We start from the raw sequence: 22,107 nt of genomic DNA on the forward strand, positions 1-22,107 counted from the left end.
GTTACCAGCATCAAGGGTCCTTCCTGGTGGGGTTACCAGCATCAAGGGTCCTTCCTGGTGGGGTTACCAGCATCAAGGGTCCTTTCTGGTGGGGTTACCAGCATCAAGGGTCCTTCCTGGTGGGGGTTACCAGCATCAAGGGTCCTTCCTGGTGGGGGTTACCAGCATCAAGGGTCCTTCCTGGTGGGGTTACCAGCATCAGGGGTCCTTCCTGGTGGGGTTACCAGCATCAAGGGTTCTTTCTGGTGGGGTTACCAGCATCAAGGGTCCTTCCTGGTGGGGGTTACCAGCATCAAGGGTCCTTCCTGGTGGGGTTACCAGCATCAAGGGTCCTTCCTGGTGGGGTTACCAGCATCAGGGGTCCTTCTTGGTGGGGTTACCAGCATCAAGGGTCCTTTCTGGTGGGGTTACCAGCATCAAGGGTCCTTCCTGGTGGGGGTTACCAGCATCAAGGGTCCTTCCTGGTGGGGTTACCAGCATCAAGGGTCCTTCCTGGTGGGGTTACCAGCATCAGGGGTCCTTCCTGGTGGGGTTACCAGCATCAAGGGTTCTTTCTGGTGGGGTTACCAGCATCAAAGGTCCTTCCTGGTGGGGTTACCAGCATCAAGGGTACTTCCTGGTGGGGTTACCAGCATCAAGGGTCCTTTCTGGTGGGGTTACCAGCATCAAGGGTCCTTTCTGGTGGGGTTACCAGCATCAAAGGTCCTTCCTGGTGGGGTTACCAGCATCAAGGGTCCTTCCTGGTGGGGTTACCAGCATCAAGGGTCCTTCCTGGTGGGGTTACCAGCATCAAGGGTCCTTTCTGGTGGGGTTACCAGCATCAAGGGTCCTTCCTGGTGGGGTTACCAGCATCAAAGGTCCTTCCTGGTGGGGTTACCAGCATCAAGGGTCCTTCCTGGTGGGGTTACCAGCATCAAGGGTCCTTTCTGGTGGGGTTACCAGCATCAAGGGTCCTTCCTGGTGGGGTTACCAGCATCAAAGGTCCTTCCTGGTGGGGTTACCAGCATCAAGGGTCCTTCCTGGTGGGGTTACCAGCACCAAGGGTCCTTCCTGGTGGGGTTACCAGCATCACTGGTCCTTTCTGGTGGGGTTACCAGCATCAAGGGTCCTTCCTGGTGGGGTTACCAGCATCAAAGGTCCTTCCTGGTGGGGTTACCAGCATCAAGGGTCCTTCCTGGTGGGGTTACCAGCATCAAGTGACCTTCCTGGAGAGGTTACCAGAGTTTAGAGGTAGGCCATCTGATTTGAAAGATGTGATACAGACAGACGTGGAAACAAAGGAACGAGAGATACCCCTCCCTCGGCTTGCAGGAACTTTACCACGAAACAGTGAATTTATTTTAAATAAGCTGATTACCCTAACTCTTGAAGACACTTTGGAAAATACTCTTAATAATCGCGGCCACGTCTGTAACCTCTTGCTTATCCATCAGAGCTGGTTCTGATTAGCACAAATTTTTTTTTGGCTTATAGGTAAGCCTTCTCAAGATACCTTCGAGCGAAACGTTGTCAGTATTAGTAGCTGTGTGTATGAACTGTGTAATACGAACTGGGATTGTCGACGCTAATACACTAGTGACTTGTAGCGGAGTAATTCATTTATCGTATCCTAGCCCCAGAAGATCGGTCAGTTTCGAATCACTGTTCGCCTCATTGTAGCCAACACAGTATTATTGTTTTTTCACAAGACTTCAGAGCAGGTTGGTAATCCGTAGGTTGCATTGTAAGGTGTTATATAAATGACAAGCTTGTGTCTCTCATGCACGCAGTCAGGGATGCTTGAAATATTATTTAGTTACCCAAGGCTGCAGTGTCAGTGGAGACAGCAGCAGGTATCGTAGTCTACCCTCACGCACACACACACACACACAAATATATATATATATATATATATATATATATATATATATATATATATATATATATATATATATATATATATATAATACAGTAAATGCTGACATATTTTTTAGTTAGCATATGTTATCAGACTTAGATGTGAACATTATTACAGCAAGTTTGTGGTCTTCATTTCGTGGACGATTCTGAAGTTGTTCTCATCTTGTCTGCGAAGCCTGACGCAGAATTATTATAGATAATTAAAATGAAACCTTTTCAATATTGCGAGAGGCTCTTCCGGACACGTTGAGAAGCGTTGAAAAACCGGCTGACAGGAAATGACGACCCCCCTCCCCGTCCCCCTCAACTCCCCCCTCCCTCACTCTCTACCCCCCACAACTCAGCATGATAAAATGCCGGACTTTCACGTCTAAACTTTTCCTTGTTCGCCTAATTAAACCTTCTCGTTTACTAAAGTTTAAAGTTAGAAAAAAAGGTGAGTTTGTGAGTGAGTGGAGGGAGGGTGTGTCACTAGGTGTGGGAGTCAGTGTGGGTGTCACTAGGTGTGGGAGTCAGTGTGGGTGTGTCACTAGGTGTGGGAGTCAGTGTGGGTGTCACTAGGTGTGGGAGTCAGTGTGGGTGTCACTAGGTGTGGGAGTCAGTGTGGGTGTGTCACTAGGTGTGGGAGTCAGTGTGGTTGTCACTAGGTGTGGGAGTCAGTATGGGTGTGTCACTAGGTGGGGGAGTCAGTGTGGGTGTCACTAGGTGTGGGAGTCAGTGTGGGTGTCACTAGGTGTGGGAGTCAGTGTGGGTGTGTCACTAGGTGTGGGAGTCAGTGTGGGTGTGTCACTAGGTGTGGGAGTCAGTGTGGGTGTGTCACTAGGTGTGGGAGTCAGTGTGGGTGTGTCACTAGGTGTGGGAGTCAGTATGGGTGTGTCACTAGGTGTGGGAGTCAGTATGGGTGTGTCACTAGGTGTGGGAGTCAGTGTGGGTGTATCACTAGGTGTGGGAGTCAGTGTGGGTGTATCACTAGGTGTGGGAGTCAGTGTGGGTGTGTCACTAGGTGTGGGAGTCAGTGTGGGTGTGTCACTAGGTGTGGGAGTCAGTATGGGTGTGTCACTAGGTGTGGGAGTCAGTGTGGGTGTATCACTAGGTGTGGGAGTCAGTGTGGGTGTGTCACTAGGTGTGGGAGTCAGTGTGGGTGTATCACTAGGTGTGGGAGTCAGTGTGGGTGTGTCACTAGGTGTGGGAGTCAGTGTGGGTGTCACTAGGTGTGGGAGTCAGTATGGGTGTGTCACTAGGTGTGGGAGTCAGTATGGGTGTGTCACTGGGTGTGGGAGTCAGTGTGGGTGTGTCACTAGGTGTGGGAGTCAGTGTGGGTGTGTCACTAAGTGTGGGAGTCAGTGTGGGTGTGTCACTAGGTGTGGGAGTCAGTGTGGGTGTGTCACTAGGTGTGGGAGTCAGTGTGGGTGTGTCACTAGGTGTGGGAGTCAGTGTGGGTGTGTCACTAGGTGTGGGAGTCAGTATGGGTGTGTCACTAGGTGTGGGAGTCAGTATGGGTGTGTCACTAGGTGTGGGAGTCAGTGTGGGTGTGTCACTAGGTGTGGGAGTCAGTGTGGGTGTGTCACTAGGTGTGGGAATCAGTGTGGGTGTGTCACTAGGTGTGGGAGTCAGTGGGTGTGTCACTAGGTGTGGGAGTCAGTATGGGTGTGTCACTAGGTGTGGGAGTCAGTGTGGGTGTGTCACTAGGTGTGGGAGTCAGTGTGGGTGTGTCACTAGGTGTGGGAGTCAGTGTGGGTGTGTCACTAGGTGTGGGAGTCAGTGTGGGTGTGTCACTAGGTGTGGGAGTCAGTATGGGTGTCACTAGGTGTGGGAGTCAGTGTGGGTGTGTCACTAGGTGTGGGAGTCAGTGTGGGTGTGTCACTAGGTGTGGGAGTCAGTGTGGGTGTGTCACTAGGTGTGGGAGTCAGTGTGGGTGTGTCACTAGGTGTGGGAGTCAGTGTGGGTGTGTCACTAGGTGTGGGAGTCAGTATGGGTGTGTCACTAGGTGTGGGAGTCAGTGTGGGTGTGTCACTAGGTGTGGGAGTCAGTGTGGGTGTGTCACTAGGTGTGGGAGTCAGTGTGGGTGTGTCACAAGGTGTGGGAGTCAGTGTGGGTGTGTCACTAGGTGTGGGAGTCAGTGTGGGTGTGTCACTAGGTGTGGGAGTCAGTGTGGGTGTGTCACTAGGTGCGGGAGTCAGTGTGGGTGTGTCACTAGGTGTGGGAGTCAGTGAGGGTGTGTCACTAGGTGTGGGAGTCAGTGTGGGTGGGTGTGTTAGTATGGGCGAGGGTGTGTCACTAGGTGTGGGAGTCAATGTGGGTGGGTGTATTAGCATGGGTGAGGGTGTGTCACTAGGTGTGGGAGTCAATGTGGGTGGGTGTGTCAGCGTGGGTGAGGGTGTGTCACTAGGTGTGTGAGTCAATGTGGGTGGGCGTGTCAGCGTGGGTGAGGGTGTGACACTAGGTGTGGGAGTCAATGTGGGAGGGTGTGTTAGTGTGGGTGAAAGTGAGGGTGTGTTAGTGTGGGTGAAAGTGAGGGTGTGCCAGCGAGGGTGTGTCAGCGTGGGTTAAAGTGAGGGTGCGTCAGCGTGGGTGAAAGTGAGGGTGTGTCAGCGTGGGTGAAAGTGAGGGTGTGTTAGTGTGGGTGAAAGTGAGGGTGTGCCAGCGTGGGTGAAAGCGAGGGTGTGTCAGCGTGGGTTAAAGTGAGGGTGTGTCAGCGTGGGTGAAAGTGAGGGTGTGTCAGCGTGGGTGAAAGTGAGGGTGTGTCAGCGTGGGTGAAAGTGAGGGTGTGTCAGCGTGGGTGAAAGTGAGGGTGTGTCAGCGTGGGTGAAAGTGAGGGTGTGTCAGCGTGGGTGAAAGTGAGGGTGTGTCAGCGTGGGTGAAAGTGAGGGTGTGTCAGCGTGGGTGAAAGTGAGGGTGTGTCAGCGTGGGTGAAAGTGAGGGTGTGTCAGCGTGGGTGAAAGTGAGGATGTGTCAGCGTGGGTGAAAGTGAGGATGTGTCAGCGTGGGTGAAAGTGAGCGCGTGTCAGCGTGGGTGAAAGTGAGGGTGTGTCAGCGTGGGTGAAAGTGAGCGCGTGTCAGCGTGGGTGAAAGTGAGGGTGTGTCAGCGTGGGTGAAAGTGAGGGTGTGTCAGCGTGGGTGAAAGTGAGGCTGTGTCAGCGTGGGTGAAAGTGAGCGCGTGTCAGCGTGGGTGAAAGTGAGGGTGTGTTAGCGTGGGTGAAAGTGAGGGTGTGTTAGCGTGGGTGAAAGTGAGGGTGTGTCAGCGTGGGTGAAAGTGAGGGTGTGTCAGCGCTGGTGAAAGTGAGGGTGTGTCAGCGTGGGTGAAAGCGAGGGTGTGTCAGCGTGGGTGAAAGCGAGGGTGTCAGCGTGGGTGAAAGTGAGGGTGTGTCAGCGTGGGTGAAAGTGAGGGTGTATCAGCGTGGGTGAAAGTGAGGGTGTGTCAGCGTGGGTGAAAGTGAGGGTGTGTCAGCGTGGGTGAAAGTGAGGGTGTGTCAGCGTGGGTGAAAGTGAGGGTGTGTCAGCGTGGGTGAAAGTGAGGGTGTGTCAGCGTGGGTGAAAGTGAGGGTGTGTCAGCGTGGGTGAAAGTGAGGGTGTGTCAGCGTGGGTGAAAGTGAGGGTGTGTCAGCGTGGGTGAAAGTGAGGGTGTGTCAGCGTGGGTGAAAGTGAGGGTGTGTCAGCGTGGGTGAAAGTGAGGATGTGTCAGCATGGGTGAAAGTGAGCGCGTGTCAGCGTGGATGAAAGTGAGGGTGTGTTAGCGTGGGTGAAAGTGAGGGTGTGTCAGCGTGGGTGAAAGTGAGGATGTGTCAGCATGGGTGAAAGTGAGCGCGTGTCAGCGTGGATGAAAGTGAGGGTGTGTTAGCGTGGGTGAAAGTGAGGGTGTGTCAGCGTGGGTGAAAGTGAGGATGTGTCAGCATGGGTGAAAGTGAGCGCGTGTCAGCGTGGATGAAAGTGAGGGTGTGTTAGCGTGGGTGAAAGTGAGGGTGTGTCAGCGTGGGTGAAAGTGAGGATGTGTCAGCATGGGTGAAAGTGAGCGCGTGTCAGCGTGGATGAAAGTGAGGGTGTGTTAGCGTGGGTGAAAGTGAGGGTGTGTCAGCGTGGGTGAAAGTGAGGGTGTGTTGGAGTGCGTGAGGCTATGTTAGAGTGCGTGTGAGTGTTGCATATGAGACAGACAGAGACAGTATCGACCAGGTTGCTGGTAGCTGGAAGCAGTATACCAGGTATACCAGGTATACCAGGTATACCCACCTGAGAGTTACCAAATAATGGTAACTTGTACTGAAGACCTCAACGTTGAACTTATTACAGAGAGTATTGTTAGCGGCTAATTATTAACGAGTAAATTATTTAAGCGTCGAATATTGGAGTTAAAATTATTGAAACTAAAATATTAATGGGAAATCGAAATTTGAACCAGAAAATACTTAACAAATAATTTGCTTTATAAATTTTTTAACGAGGAAAATAGGTGGAAATAATTAGTGTACAAAACTTTATTAAGTTGTAAGTTAATTAAGTAAATTAAATGATTTGATTTTAAGTATATTTAATTTTGTTTCGTTTAACGCAAATTTTAACAAGACACAACTGATTTAAGTTAAATTAGAAATCTTCTGGACGTGAAACGAATGACGTTCCCATTCCTGATACTTGTGAAGAAATTTTGGAGTTGTAAGTACCCTTTCCTTGGATCGAACTTGAATTCCTCCCATTCCTGGGGATCTCTATGATCAACCATACCCCCGGCCGGGATTGAACCCGCGGTCATAGAGTCTCAAAACTCCAGCCCGTCGCGTTAGCCACTAGACCAGCTAGCCACAATAAGATTCATCCAACTAGGTATATTTCTACACCATAGGAAAGTTAGCACAGGCACCTCTGTGACCACAAGAGGTGCCTGTGCTAACTTTCCTATGGTGTAGAAATATACCTAGTTGGATGAATCTTATTGTGGCTAGCTGGTCTAGTGGCTAACGCGACGGGCTGGAGTTTTGAGTCTCTATGACCGCGGGTTCAATCCCGGCCGGGGGTATGGTTTATTTGCAATCGTGTCATTACGATCTCTATGATCCCCTGCGAATTTAGTGTTTCCCTGCGAAAACAGTTACAATAAACATTATCAGAGTGTTAAGAGTGAGTCAGGTGAGTCAGATGAGTCAGGTGAGTCATGTCTTAATATAGTACATATAATGTGGAAAGTTAGTATGCAGAGTTAGCAGCAGCTGCAGCATGCAGTATGCAACAGCAGAAGCCTCAGCAGCAGCTGCAGCAATAGCAGCAGCAACAACAGAAGCCGCACCAGCAACAGCAGAAGCCTCAGCAGCTTGCAGCAGCAGAGTAACTGCTCAGGTCTGCGTGTCAGATGATGGACTGGTAACTCGGCTTGTTTATGGTGCACAGCGGTGAGGGACTCACCAAGCAGTCCACAGCCTTGGTAGCCAATAAATTACATGATTGTACACACAACATACTACACTAATATTAAATTTTAAATTAGTGGACTGGTAAATCAGTGGAAGGCCTCGAACAGGTGACATAAAGCTCCACTAGCGGGTCGACCTCAGACAGAAAACATTTATCCTTTTTCCTGACGAATCTTATCTATACATGGTGTATATCGCTATGGATACTATCACCTGGGGGAAACTGTTGCTTCCCCCTGTATAAACATCTGCTGAAATCTCATACTCATTTCTACAACATTGTAAGCTCCTGATGATGTGTTCATTGCAACACGAAAGACCTAGAGCTATTATTCAACTCCCCCTGTAATTGTTTTGCATCTTGTATCGCTTCTTCGCTATTCTTGCAATATTCTTTAATATTCTTTTTAATACAAGAGGAGAAAGATAAACTACCTGTAAATTGACGATAATAATAATAATAATAATAATTTTTAAAACAAGATTTCTTTTGCGTCAGTTCTCTTCTACGTTTTATATTATATCATCTGTTTACCAGCCAAACGTAGTAAAGACATGGACATTGGTTAGCGAAAAAAATAAGTAATTGCTTTTCTTACATAGCTAGAGTCCTTGGTTCCTCACAATGGTCTGCTCAATTAGGCCAAGAAAACATGTTTTCACTTCTCGGGACCTTCTTGAAGACGAGGGCGGAAAAAAGTGAATCTTTCTCGGGCCGAATAGTATCAAGTCAAAATACCGTCTGCAGTGTCTGACGCTGCTGAGCGAGGTAATCTAATTCAACGCAGTAACGAGCGGTGTCTGCTGTTGCTTGTACAGTTGACGAGAAGTGTCTGCTGTTGCTGCTTAAACTATTGACGAGAAGTGTCTGCTGCTGCTTGATCAGTTGACGAGTAGTGTCTGCTGCCGCTCCTTCAGCAATTGACGAGTAGTGTCTGTTGCTGCTTAAACAAATCAATAATGTTTGCTTAAGCAAGTAACGAGTTGTATCTACTTCATTTAATTAAGCAGCAGTAAGGAGTAATCTGCTGCTGCGGCTTAAGTAATGAGTGGTGTCTGCTGTTGCTTAAACAAATCATTAATGTCTGCTTAAGCAAGTAACGAGTTGTATCTACTGCTGTTTAATCAAGCAGCAGTAGACATAACTCTACTTCTTAAATAAATAAGGAGTAATCTGCTGCTGCTGCTTAAGTAATGAGTGGTGTCTGCTGATGCTTAAATAAATGGTTAATAGAGTTTAAAGCCTATCGACTACACGAGGGTCATGAAGGCCACACGTTAATAACTTCTTGCACAACTACACGAGATTACTTTAAGCCATAAAATAGGGATTGAAATCAACTCTCAGCACATAGGGGTGTATTTCTCTGAGAGAAATACACCCCTATGTGTATAATGCAGTATATTCTGTGCAGTGTTTGCTGCTGCTAATATTGAATCTAAGGGGGTTGTATTTTTATTATGTAAATTCTCCAATATTAAGTGGAGTGTGCAGTGGAGCTGGTAATATTTTGTTTTTTCGCCTAAATGGGACAAAAACAGTTTTTAAATATATATAACTAAACCACTGCTGCTGCTAAAAGTAGCAGTGCTGTATGGCCCTTGTGGTTTAGCGCTTCTTTTTTATAATAATAATGCTAAACGTAAAATAAAATTGTCTGCTTCGTTAAGCTGCAGTTGTTATTGTTTAGTGTTAATGGCAGCAGAGACTATCCAGTGGAAGGCCTCGCTCAGATCACCAGAAGCTCCAGTGGTAGGTCATCATATGACTAAGACCCGCGTCAGGAAACACTTGTTCTGTTTCCTGACAAACCTTACCTTACCTAACATAGATTGTTAGGTAAGGTATTGCAGTGAGAGGTTCTTGTTTCAAAGAATTCAAGCCCCGTGGTCCGATGGCTAAAGCTCTCGCTTCACACGGTGAGGATCCGGGTTCGACTTCCGGCGAGGGTAGAAACATCGGGTGTGTTTCTTTACACCTGTTGTCTATGTTCCCCATCAGTAAAATGGGTACCTGGGGTGTTAGTCGACTGGCGTGGGTCGCATCATGGGACAAAACTGACCTAAATTGCCCGAAATGCTCTGCATAACAAGCAGCTTTCTATAGAGCAGTACGTCATTGATGTCAGCTAGGTCTGTATACCTTGTATATGTACTTGTAGAATTAAAGATATTATTATTATTATTATTATTATTATTATTATTATTATTACCACCATCATCATCATCATCAAACATGACTACCTCCTATTTCAGTAATATTAATAATATTATAATTCGGGAGTGGTTGCTGCTTATATTTAATAAATGTATGGAAGAGGGTAAGGTACCTAGGGACTGGTAGAGAGCATGCAGAGTTCCTTTATATAAAGACAAAGGGGACAAAAGAGAGTACAAAAAGTATTGGGGAATAAGACTGTTGAGTATACCTGGTAAAGTGTATGGTAGAATTATTATTGAAAGAATTAAGAGTAAAACGGAGAGTAGGATAGCAGATGAACAAGGAGGCTTTAGGAAGGGTAGAGGGTGTGTAGACCAAGTGTTTACAGTGAAATATATAACTGAACAGTATTTGGGTAAGGGTAAAGAGGTTTTTGTGGCATTTATGGATCTGGAAAAAGTGTATGACAGGGTGGATAGGGAAGCAGTGTGGCAGATGTTGCAAATGTATGGAATAGGAGGTAGGTTATTGAAAGTGGTGAAAAGTTTTACGAGGATAGTGAGGCTCAGGTTAGAGTATGTAGGAGAGAGAGGGAGATTATTTCCGAGTTGCTCTTTGCTGATGACACTGTGCTTTTGGGAGATTCTGAAGAGAAGTTGCAGAGGTTGGTGGATGAGTTCGGTAGGGTATGTAGAAGAAGAAAATTAATGGTGAATATAGGAAAGAATAAGGTGATGAGGATAACAAAGAAATTAGGTAACGAAAGATTGAATATCAGATTGGAGGAAGAGAGTATGGAGGAGGTGAATGTATTCAGATATTTAGGAGTGGACGTGTCAGCAGATGGGTCTATGAATGATGAGGTGAATCGTAGAATTGACGAGGGGATAAAGGTGAGTGGTGCACTGGAAGCAAAGTGGGGAATGTATGAGAGTATAGTTATACCAACACTCTTATATGGGTGTGAAACATGGATGGCGAATGTTGCAACAAGGAGAAGGCTGGAGGCAGTGGAGATGTCGTGTCTGAGGGCAATGTGTAGTGTGAATATAATGCAGAGAATTCGTAGTTTGGAAATTAGGAGGAGGTGCAGGATAACCAAAATTGTTATCCAGAGGGCTGAGGAGGGGTTGTTGAGGTGGTTCGGACATACAGAGAGGCTGGAACAAAATAGAATGACTTCGAGAGTGCATAAATCAGTAGTGGAGGGAAGGCGGGGTAGAGGTCGACCTAGGAAAGGTTGGAGGGAGCTGGTAAAGGAAGTTGTGTGCGAGGGGCTTGGACTTCCAGCAAGCATGCTTGAGCGTGTTAGATAGGAGCGAATGGAGACAAATGGTTTTTAGGTCTTGACGTGCTGTTGGAGTGTGAGCAGGGTAATACTTATGAAGGGATTCAGGGAAACCGGCAGGCCGGATTTGAGTCCTGGAGATGGGAAGTACAGTGCCTGCACTCTGAAGGAGGGGTGTTAATGTTGCAGTTTTATAGTTGTAGTGTAAGCACGCCTCTGGCAAGATAGTGATGGAGTGAATGATGGTGAAAGTTTTTCTTTTTTCGGGCCACCGTACCTTGGTGGGAAACAGCTGATGTGTTAATAAAAATAATAATAATAATAATAATAATACATGGCAACTGCATGAACGCTCAGAAAATGGTTTGTAGCGCATTACTGGCAAATTCTTAAATTCTTTTGAATAGAATAACATACATTCTAATGCAGGGGAACTGCACTCTTTTTTATCTGAGTTAAAAGGAATTTAACCACGTTATTCCTTCCTCATGGAGAGAGTGAGTAATAGGGAGAGGGAGAGAGAGGTACGACACACTCGCTATACAAACAAAGCCTTGTATAGCGAGAGTGTGTGTCGTACCTCTACTTAAAGCAGTGCGCCAGATCAAAATGTCCATGATCCTCTCTGAGCTGGATTATATGTGCCTTGCCGAGGGTAGCCTTGGAGGAGAGACAGCCATGAGCTGTGAACCATATCAGGTGGCTGGCTTTACCTACCTCTGTACCTACCTCTGTACCTGCTTCCGTACCTCCAGCTTGAACATCAACATCCTGTAGACTGGTGGCACGAGTTACCTGCTCTTTCAACACCCTAAATTAAATTACCACTTAAAGAATGAGAAAAAAAAAGAAGCGACCAAATTGATAAAGAAGTGTAAAGAGAAAAAATAAACAAGAGAAAATGGGAAAGGGGGAAACAAAGAATGAAAATAGGATGGGATCGAATCCCCTCCCAAAAATGTAAATCAGCGAGTGTAGGGCACTGGAGGCAGTCGTGGTGTTTTGTTTGTCAGGAGAAATGGGGAAATTTCTGCTGACACGAGTTGTTGTCATATGAAAACTCACGCAGTGGAGGTTTCGGACGCTGGAGCGAGTCAACAAGCAGGCTGACAGACCCAAATAGGAGAATAAATACTCAAATAACCTTCACTCTGGAGAGATCGGGATGGGGGGGGGATATTTGACGACGTTTTGATCAAACATGAACCATTAACACAGGGGGACTTAACTTTTTTTATGATTACGACCTTCGCCAGACTCTGCAAGACACCATCATCACCAGTCCTATTAGGTACCAATGTGACTTCAGATGTCAGTATCTTGGTTTTACTTTACATATGGATAGCTAAGAATAAAACCAAGGGGTATGGATAGCCCCGGGTAAGAACCACTTCACTAACAAATCAAACTGAAGCAAGATATGACAGGGTTGGTTTTTCACCTAGGTGTAAAAAAATAAATAAAATCATCATATAAAAAACAATCTAAGGACATTGTTTATCAACCAAGTCCCCTACGGATTTAGCGGTTAGTTATGTTCATAATAACAATAATAATTACCGGCCAGATTAGCAAGAAGATGCATCAGAATTGGATGGTTGTCGCCACGGGTCATCCACACATAAACAGCCATGTAACATGTTTTTTCTCAAGTTTTATTTATATCTATATAGATACAATTTTTTTTTATAGTTACGCCAGAAAAAAATCTACAGAGAGAGAGAGAGAGAGATTTGTGTTTCTGTCTTGTATGCTACAGGAGTCAATGATTTTGTAGACTATATTATGTAGCATTTCTGTTCAACTTGATATTTGTCACATGAAAATATATATACATAATATATGACTATGATACATGATATGATAAATAACGCATGATTTGATATATCATATAATAATGCTATGAACAAGGTACGTTCCTGGCACTCTGAAAGAAGAATAAAATCATTGTGGTGTGTTAGTACAGACGGCTCTCAGCTCCCACTGGACCCTGCTCAGCGCCTTCACCGGGGCCGCTACCCACTCTTCCAGATGCTGGAATGGTCTTAAAGCCTATCGATTACTCTGAGGGTTATTGACGATGTATGTTGTTTCTTTTTCATATCGACAAAGTTTACCCAGTGAAGACCGGTGAAGTTTATTTCATTTTAAGCGAAGATTCCTAAACAAAATGAGTACACAGAGTTGGGTAAGATTTGTCAGCGAAACAGGACAAGTGTTTCCTGACTCGGGTCTTAGTCACATGATGACCCACCACTGAGCTTTTGGTCATCTGACCGAGTCCTTCCGCTAGCTTACACTGGCTTTACGATAATAATATCTACTTAATTATCTACGATAATAATAGCTACTTAAAAATATAACATAAATCACCGATAAAAAACATGACTAAATATTTTATTACATAAATAATCCAGGTTATGTAACTACATTTTTTATAAATTTCAACATGCATGGATTGCAAGGGAAATTTGCACTTGACAGATCAAGGCATTTTTATTTAAATTAGGGAAAAAATACATGAAGTTTTATCCTAGCTTATGGTCGAATGTAACAAATTTGTGATTCTATTTCCATGAAAAATGTATAGACGTGAAAAAGGTTTGAAAGTCGCTAAATGAGTGAAGAGTTCATTTATTTTAGAGTTCGTGAATAATTTGTGATCGTTGCTAAATAATTCTGAGAGAGGAACGAAGGGATAAAGAGAGAGCAGGAGAAAGAGTGGGTTGTCACGAGTGGGTTGTCACGAGTGGGCTGTCACGAGTGGGCTGTCACGAGTGGGCTGTTAAGAGTGGGCTGTCACGAGTGGGCTGTCACGAGTGGGCTGTCACGAGTGGGCTGTCACGAGTAAGCTATCACGAGTGAGCTGTCAGGAAAAAAGAAGAGGTTAAAAAAAAAGGAACGACAGGTCATGCAGAGGAATGATAAGGAGCGAGAGGTTACGAAAAGGAACCAGAAGTTACGAGCAGAAACGAGAGGTCAGGAATAGTGAGAGTCTGACGAGAGAGGACCTGGCGAAGCACAGGGCAGCCAGCACCTCCACTACTCCAGCAGACAACATAACAACCCTCTCGGAAGAACAAAATAACAGAAGAAATTCCCTGGCACAGAAAAGTGAAATAATAATAATAATAATAATAAAAAGATACGAATATATTTCGATCTCAACCAAAGGTCCCTCTTCATTTCCTTGCTCTCGGAAAGGGCCGGAAAATGAAGTCCCACATAATCTGTTATAGTTATTAAGGGAGTTCCATGAGGTATTAAAACTAAGTGATTTGTGATCACTTTCCCAAGCTCTTCATTAATCTCAAGGTTATTTACCAGATAATTTTTGTTTGCCAGAACCAAGTCCAGCAGGTTATTTAAACCCAAGTTCAGCAGGTTATTTAAACTGTTTTTAAAAGCCGTCCAGGACCATTTCAAGAAAGTCGTGTGTATCTAGAACGCCTATCAGATTGCTCCATCTGATATAGCTAAAGTTAAAATCTCCCATTAAAACTTCATTTTCGTTTCTCAGTGTCTGAGTAATTTCATCCCAAAGAAGTTCTAATGGAACAGTTTAAATTTTCCCCAACATACAGTACATAACAACTCCGCCAACCTTCCTGTTGACTCTGTCAGTGCGGAATGACTTGTATCCCTGTAAGTGTAATTCAGCAGGCGAGTCCCTATTTTTTACATTCAATTCAATTCAAAGTTTATTCTCTATTAGGATTACAATGCTGAGTTTACAGAATTTGGTTATTGTGTGGTTTACATGTAGTAAAATAATAATTACAGAGGGTGCCACTAGAACACCTAGCATGGCTAGGCATTTCGGGCAGACTTAGATTAATTCTTAAATTTAAAATATTACAAATTATGAGGTAAGTTGGTATTATGGCTAATTGACTAAATACTAGTTTGTGAGTTTAGCAATGTGAATGCTTTTGTTTTGGCACAGTACATAGTTTCAGTATTTGCAACAATATCCATGTTTCTTGCACATGCAATTAGTCTTAGTTCATCTATTTTATTTCGTGTGCTCCGACTATTTGCATAACAGGTAGTGAAGAAATTTTTGCTTCCCTTTTCTCCCCTGTCTCGTTTTGTTTGTAAACCAATTTTCCTGTTTTTATCAATAACTGTTTGTGAGCTATCCTGTTTTCTGAACGTTTGTCTAATATTTATTGGCATTTTTCTCTCCATCCGTAGTACTGCAACCAACCTTCGTTTCCCACACGCCTCTATCCTATATCAGTTTAAAGTCTTAGAAAAATTAGCAATGACTCCTTCAATTAAGCTGGCCAGTGCTGTTACCTTTGCAGTATGAAGATGCACCCCATCCACTGCATATTTATAATGTTTGCTGAAGAAGTTATCCCGTTTGTCAGTGAATGGAATTCCAAGTTCCTTACATATGATCGGGATCCCTTCCTTTGAACTAAATTAGATCAATAATAATGTTGGTAGAATTACCGAGAATATGTAAAGTAAAAGGACACAAGTGCAACTAATGTGACATTTTATTGTGGCAACGTTTCGCTCTCCAGCTCCTGGAAAGCGAAACGTTGCCACAATAAAATGTCACATTAGTTGCACTTGTGTCCTTTTGCTTTACATAGTTAGATCAATAGCTGCCTTTAATTAGCTGGCAATTCTTCATGCTTACATTTCCCAACATCATTATCTCCAGCACTGACGCAGATAATGGGGTTTAATTAACAACTTTCTCAAATTATTTGAAATTTCCAACGTATTAGCTGATGGTATCTGCCAACCTCACTACCACAAACATTTAATTTCTGTCTCTCTTTTTACTGTTACTTTTCTCTGTGTGTACACACACTGAGAGTTTACTTTTTTGCCTATTTTAGGGATTAATATATCCTTGTCTAGTGGTTTACAAGTTACATGCAGCCTTCATGACCCACATGTAGTCGAATGGCTTTCAACTTAATAAACCAACTGACGAATATTTGCTTCAAGTGTCCGTCATTTTCAGAATCAGGAACCAGAAGGAATTTCCCAGAGTACACTTGTTATTTTTGTCAATAGTTATCAAATTTTGGAAGTGCTACAGTGGAGATGCCAACACTTAACACGTTTACCATTGGTCCTAAAAGAAGTTTAAAGTAGAATTATAATCGTTATGACTACGTTTCGCTCCGACTAGGACCATTAACTAATCACACTAAGATACGAAGGTGAGGGAGCCAGTCAGGCCGAAAACGTCGTCACGGTATTGTCCCTTTTTGTCCTTCAACTCATCTCATAATGCAGTATTTATTTTTTACGTAAATGGACTAGAAAGTTAACTGGAAGCATCGATCATGCTAATTTAGGCAGCATTTTTAATTATTTTTTTCATATGCCTTATTTTGTAACTGATATTATTACGTTATCTTGTATTTTCTGCAACATTCTTCCGCTGGACATAGACACGGAGTGTGTATCAGAATTCCAGAAATTATTAGTTACATGCAAGAGAGGAATGCTAGAAATTCTTCAGTCCACCTGAACATGCACGAGAGATGCATTAGCAGTGTCATCGTTAGTATTCTATCAGTTATCTTAATGTTTAAAGGGGTGGACGGATAAGCCAGTGGAAGGCCTCGCTCAGAGCTCCAGTGGTGGGTCATCATTCGTTAGGAAACACTTGCCCTGTTTCCTAACGAATCTCATCAAATCTAAAAAGTGTCGTCCTGAACCTGAAATCCCAGGCGACGGTAGTGGTAGCGAATATATATATATATATATATATATATATATATATATATATATATATATATATATATATATATATATATATATATATATATATATATTATATATCGCGAACGAGCAACAAAAGATACAAAACAACCACAGGGGGCAACTTTGAAGGTAATAATATATATTGATTACCTGTGTTGTAAGGTGTGAAACCTAGCTCTTGTAAGACAGAGACGTTTGAATGATGCGTACATCAAGAGTCCTTTATTACCATTTGTCAGCTACGCTATACTTCAACTACAAGCTAGCAATGATTATCCATTTACAGCTAGCTCATCGTCTGACAAACGACCCATGTCATGTGATGAATCAACCACCAGCAGCGTCACCACTAGCGTCACCCACCACCACTGTCATCACCGTCACCACCACCACCACTGTCATCACCGTCACCACCACCACCGTCACAGATGCTACAACTCATCTTGAGACACGAAAACTTTCTCTTGTTTTTTTTTTTTATGAAGAATACCACATTTCATACACAAATAGCCGCACAAGGAAGCAAGTTATAACATTTCGGTCAGACTTGGACAGTTAAGTAGTCAAGTGCGAAACGTTGTCATAAGTCGCACTCTCTTATATGGGTTATTTATGCTTTGTTTCAGTCACGGTATTGTGCCTTTTTATTCTCCACAACATCTCATATTTAATTTTTTACGTGGATAAACCAGTAAGTCGCCATAAAAGCATCGATCAAATTGCCAAAAGTTGCTATGAGCGAGTCACAGGAAATATACACCCAGATGTGTATTTCTCTCTCTGTATATATATATATATATATATATATATATATATATATATATATATATATATATATATATATATATATGCAAAACAACCACTCTGAAAGAATAGAGAAATTCCAAGCGCTTTCGTGACTATTCACATTATCAAGGAACTATGAAGGTGAAGCATCCAAGGAAGCTATATAAGGGGTCCGGCCAGCACCTCACTATCAGATCCCACAACGGTTAAACACGTGACGCGCGGCGAGCCAACTTGGATAGGTCCTTTGCACAACTCACCCCCAAGCTATTCTACCCAAGAAAATTTAAAAATTATTTGTCCAGTGTATTATTAAATTCTTCCCAAATTCTATTAATTATAAATGGATCTAATTTATATAAACCAAAGGAAATATTCATATTATTGTCAAAACTGCTTTTTATGAAACAAGATTCAATTATATTCCTGTCGACCATGGACTTGCTAGATACTACTTTCTCAACTTTTTGAAAATCAATTGGATGGTTAAAATCTCTTACATGAATAAATAGAGCATTGGAATCTTGTCCAGTTCTAATGCTATATTTATGTTGTTTTAATCTTAGTTCGAGATTTTTACCAGTTTGACCGTAATAAACTTTATCGCAAATTTTACAAGGAATCTTATAGACACATCCATCAGCATTTTGGGGGGAATTCTTTATCAAAAGTTTTTTACTGTATCAAGATTTTTGAATACAACTTTAATATTAAAAGTCTTAAGAAGAGAAGGCATATCAACCAAGTTTTCATCACCTGTTTACTGTGATCTTATTGCATATATATATATATATATATATTATATATATATATATATATATATATATATATATATATATATATATGTATATATATATATATATATATATATATATAGGCTTTAGCGCCATTAACCCCGAGTGGCTCATCATGTGATGACTAATATTCGTGTCCAAAGAAATGGTCCTTTCTCTCTCTCTCTCTCTCTCTCTCTCTCTCTCTCTCTCTCTCTCTCTCTCTCTCTCTATCTATCTATCTATCTATCTATCTATCTATCTATCTGTATATCTTCTCTCTCTCTCTCTCTCTCTCTCTCTCTCTCTCTCTCTCTCTCTCTCTCTCTCTCTCTCTCTCTCTCTCTCTCTCTCTCTCTCTCTCTCTCTCTCTCTCCTAACAGACATAATGCCACCGCAAGACACCGCCAAAGACCGAGTGGCGATTTCAGAGAGTTTTCCCTAAAATCTTCAGTGTTTACCGAGAAAAGAAAAATGACGCGACATTTGCTTTGTAAAGGATCCTTAGTGGGTTAAAAGTTAGCAAATACCCTGACCAACTTCCTGGAAAACCGTTGCCCGAGAGCTCTTCAGAGAGCTGAGTAGTGCAGGGAGCTGAGGCAAAGAGCAAGCAACATGCTCCACGCACTTACAAGACTTAACAAGACTTACATATTTACGTTTGTTTCGCCACTCAGGTAGATATTTACGCTATTTCGGGAGAAAATTATTTTTGTTACAGTCACGGAGGCATCGGCAAATTCGTATGAACCATATACAGCGTCTGGGAAATGCGAGGTAATGAAGTTTAATCCGAGGAAAGGGAGAGGAAGGGGGAGGGTGGTTCCACTTTTTCGACTCTTCGAGCCTTACACCGGCATCGTGACACACCCGTGAAGAGTCCGGGAGTAATTGGGAAATACAAGTCCAGATTTTATCGCAGAGAAGACTTTTCAAGGGGGAGGTCTTGATCCAAGAAATTGGAACAACCCTACCATACCACTGGTGGGGATAGAACCCGCAATCAGAGAGTCTCAAAACTCCAGACCATCGCGTTAGCCACTGGACCAGCTAGCCACAATAAGATTCATCCAACTAGGTATATTTCTACACCATAGGAAGGTTAGCATAGGCACCACTGTTACCACAAATGCAATCGCGTCATTACGATTTCGTGAGTCATGTTGACGGCTTTTAGGGGACTTGAGCTAGAGTTCGTCACGGCCACGCTAGCTGGAGATTCGTCTGTAAAAACTTGCATTTGTGGTCACAGTGGTGCCTATGCTAACCTTCCTATGGTGTAGAAATATACCTAGTTGGATGAATCTTATTGTGGCTAGCTGGTCCAGTGGCTAACGCGATGGTCTGGAGTTTTGAGACTCTCTGATGACGGGTTCTATCCCCGCCCGTGGTATGGTTTGTTTGCAATCGTGTCATTACGATTTCGTGACCCCTCTTTGAATTATCGAGTCAGATTACTTCCCCATTCCCAAGCCGCATTATGATTATTACAATAATCACTTCTTATTTATTATCATGATTATAATAATCACTAATTATTATAATCATCATTCAGTGATTATTATAATGATTATAATGGAAACAGTTGGGTCGAGATTCCCAAAATAAATCCCAACAGCGAAATATATTTATGCAAATTCTTCTATTAGTGAGTCACATTATTATATATTACTCCAATTTTAGCAAAGTTGTAATAGTTTATGTGAGTTTTGGCGAAAAAAACACGTAACTATATATATTTCTATGTTTTTATCGAGGAAAATCTTAAATTTTGAAATGACCCCATAATATTATTATAAGGTTAAGATATAGAGAATAAATATTGATATTCAAATTGGGTGGACTGGTGAGCCAGCAGAGGTGAAGAATATTGATTACTGATAGGTCATACATGTGAGTCCCGTCTCAGGAGGTACCTGTCTTGTTTGCTGACGGATAAAATAACGAAACCATACCACGGGTGGGGTTTGAACCCGCGATCAGAGAGAGTCTCTGATCGTGGGTTCAAACCCCACCCGTGTTATGATTTGTTTACAATCTTGTCATTATGATTTCGTGAGTTGTAATAAAATAACGAGCCAGCAGGAGGACCTCGGTCAGGAGCCGGATCCACTTGTGCGGTTCTACGGCCGTTGAATCACCTATCCGCTTCTTTTTGAAGTTCTTTACGATAGGCCTGTGGAGGTAATGACCTAGGGACTGCAGCAGCTTGAGCAGCGAAGCGGAATAAAAAAGTCCTCGGTCAGATGACCAAAAGCTCCAGCTGTGGGTCGTCATATGACTAAGACCCGCGTCAGGAAACACTTGTTCCTGTTTCCTGACGAACCTTACCTAACCTGTTACAAGATAATGCACACACACTGTTTCCTGTGCTAAGCACAGTGACATGTATATTCATTACTTTTCTTAACTGAAATCAGTGCTTGACCAGCCTGGCTATGGTTTGTAAGTTGGATTGCGTGTGGCCAGTAATAACAGCGTGGTTAATCAGATCCACCGGGAGGCCTGGTCTCAGGCCACAGGGATATTGACCACAAAAACATCCTTAAGGTATCCCTCAGGTAAACCATCGATTAAATACAAGAGTAATTGTTATGGAGCTAATAGAAATCTTGGCTTCATATCAAGAAGTATACACTAATAACCCGCACATAGGAGAGAGGAGCTTATGACGACGTTTCGACCCGACTTAGACCATTTACAAGTCATTAATGTTGGTAGAATTACCGACAATATGTAAAGTAAAACGACACAAGTGCAACTAATGTGACATTTTATTGTGGCAACGTAAAGTTCCTGGAGAGCAAAACGTTGCCACAATAAAAATGTCACATTTGTTGCACTTGTGTCCTTTTAGTTTACATTTACAAGTCACACTAACACTCGATGGTGAGGGAGTCAGTATATACAGGAAAGGGAGAGAAGTCCTTAAGGTATTCGTTAGCTTTATATTCTTTGGTTAGATCTTTGTTCAGTTCTTATCTCCATATTAAAGGATGGACAAAGAATGCTGGAAAATATACAGAGAATGATAACAAAGTTGATTCCATGTACCAGAACCCTTTCCTGCATCTTGAAAGACGTATAATTAGGGAGAAACGATTGAAGTGTAAAAATAGGAAACGGGAGTAAATAATGGGGATATAAAGAGCGTGTTGATATCAAACCAAAACAGGAGTCGCAGCAATGGACTCAGGTTTGAGAAATTTAAATTTAGAAGGGATATCGGCAAGTATTGATTTAGCAATAGACTTGTAGATGAGTGGAACAAACTCCCAGGTAGCGTCATTGAGTCAAGAACTTTGGGGTAGCTTTAAACAGAAGTTGTACAGGTACATGACTGGGTGTGAGTTAGACCTACCTAGGATGAGCCCAGTACCTTCTACACTCAAGCATATGTGAGCTACATCTCTTCACTCAAAATTTCCCTTTTCCTCAAGTTCGTTCCCCCCGTCTTAACTATCCTCCCAATTTCTTGATGAACTTAGTCCACTCTAGAGCTAAACCGAGTATTTTTTTGTTTTATTCATCCTTGATGAATTTACTTCATAGTAGGTATAATGTTTGTCAGGAGACAGGACAGGTGTTTCCTGACGCGGGTCTTAATCATATGATGACCCACAGCGGAAGCTTATGGTCATCTGACCGAGGACTTCCGCTGGCTTACCGGTTCTCCTCTTTATAAATCATGGTTAGGATTATAACAATTAAGTATAATTGCTACAGATTTTACCTCTTAGTTATGCGTCTGTGAATCTTGTTTAAAAAAATATGTAAAGTTTTTAACAAAACCGTAAATTAACGAAATTATTGTAAATCTATGTATAATAACTCAAAATAAAATCAATAATTATTTTTAATTGTTAATATTATTATTATTATATTTATTTTTATTATTAATTATTATTATTATTTCCGATGGCTACTGGGACGATATTCGTTTTAATTAAAAACCCCTGACACTCGTGTTAACTCACACTTGACTGAGTTTTCTTGTTCAGCACGCAGTTGTGTGCAAGGGGGAGAAGGAACACAAAAACAGCTACAAACTAGACGACGAGG

This window comes from Cherax quadricarinatus, chromosome 5 (genome assembly GCF_038502225.1).
Source record: "Cherax quadricarinatus isolate ZL_2023a chromosome 5, ASM3850222v1, whole genome shotgun sequence".
Taxonomy (NCBI): Eukaryota; Metazoa; Arthropoda; class Malacostraca; order Decapoda; family Parastacidae; genus Cherax; species Cherax quadricarinatus.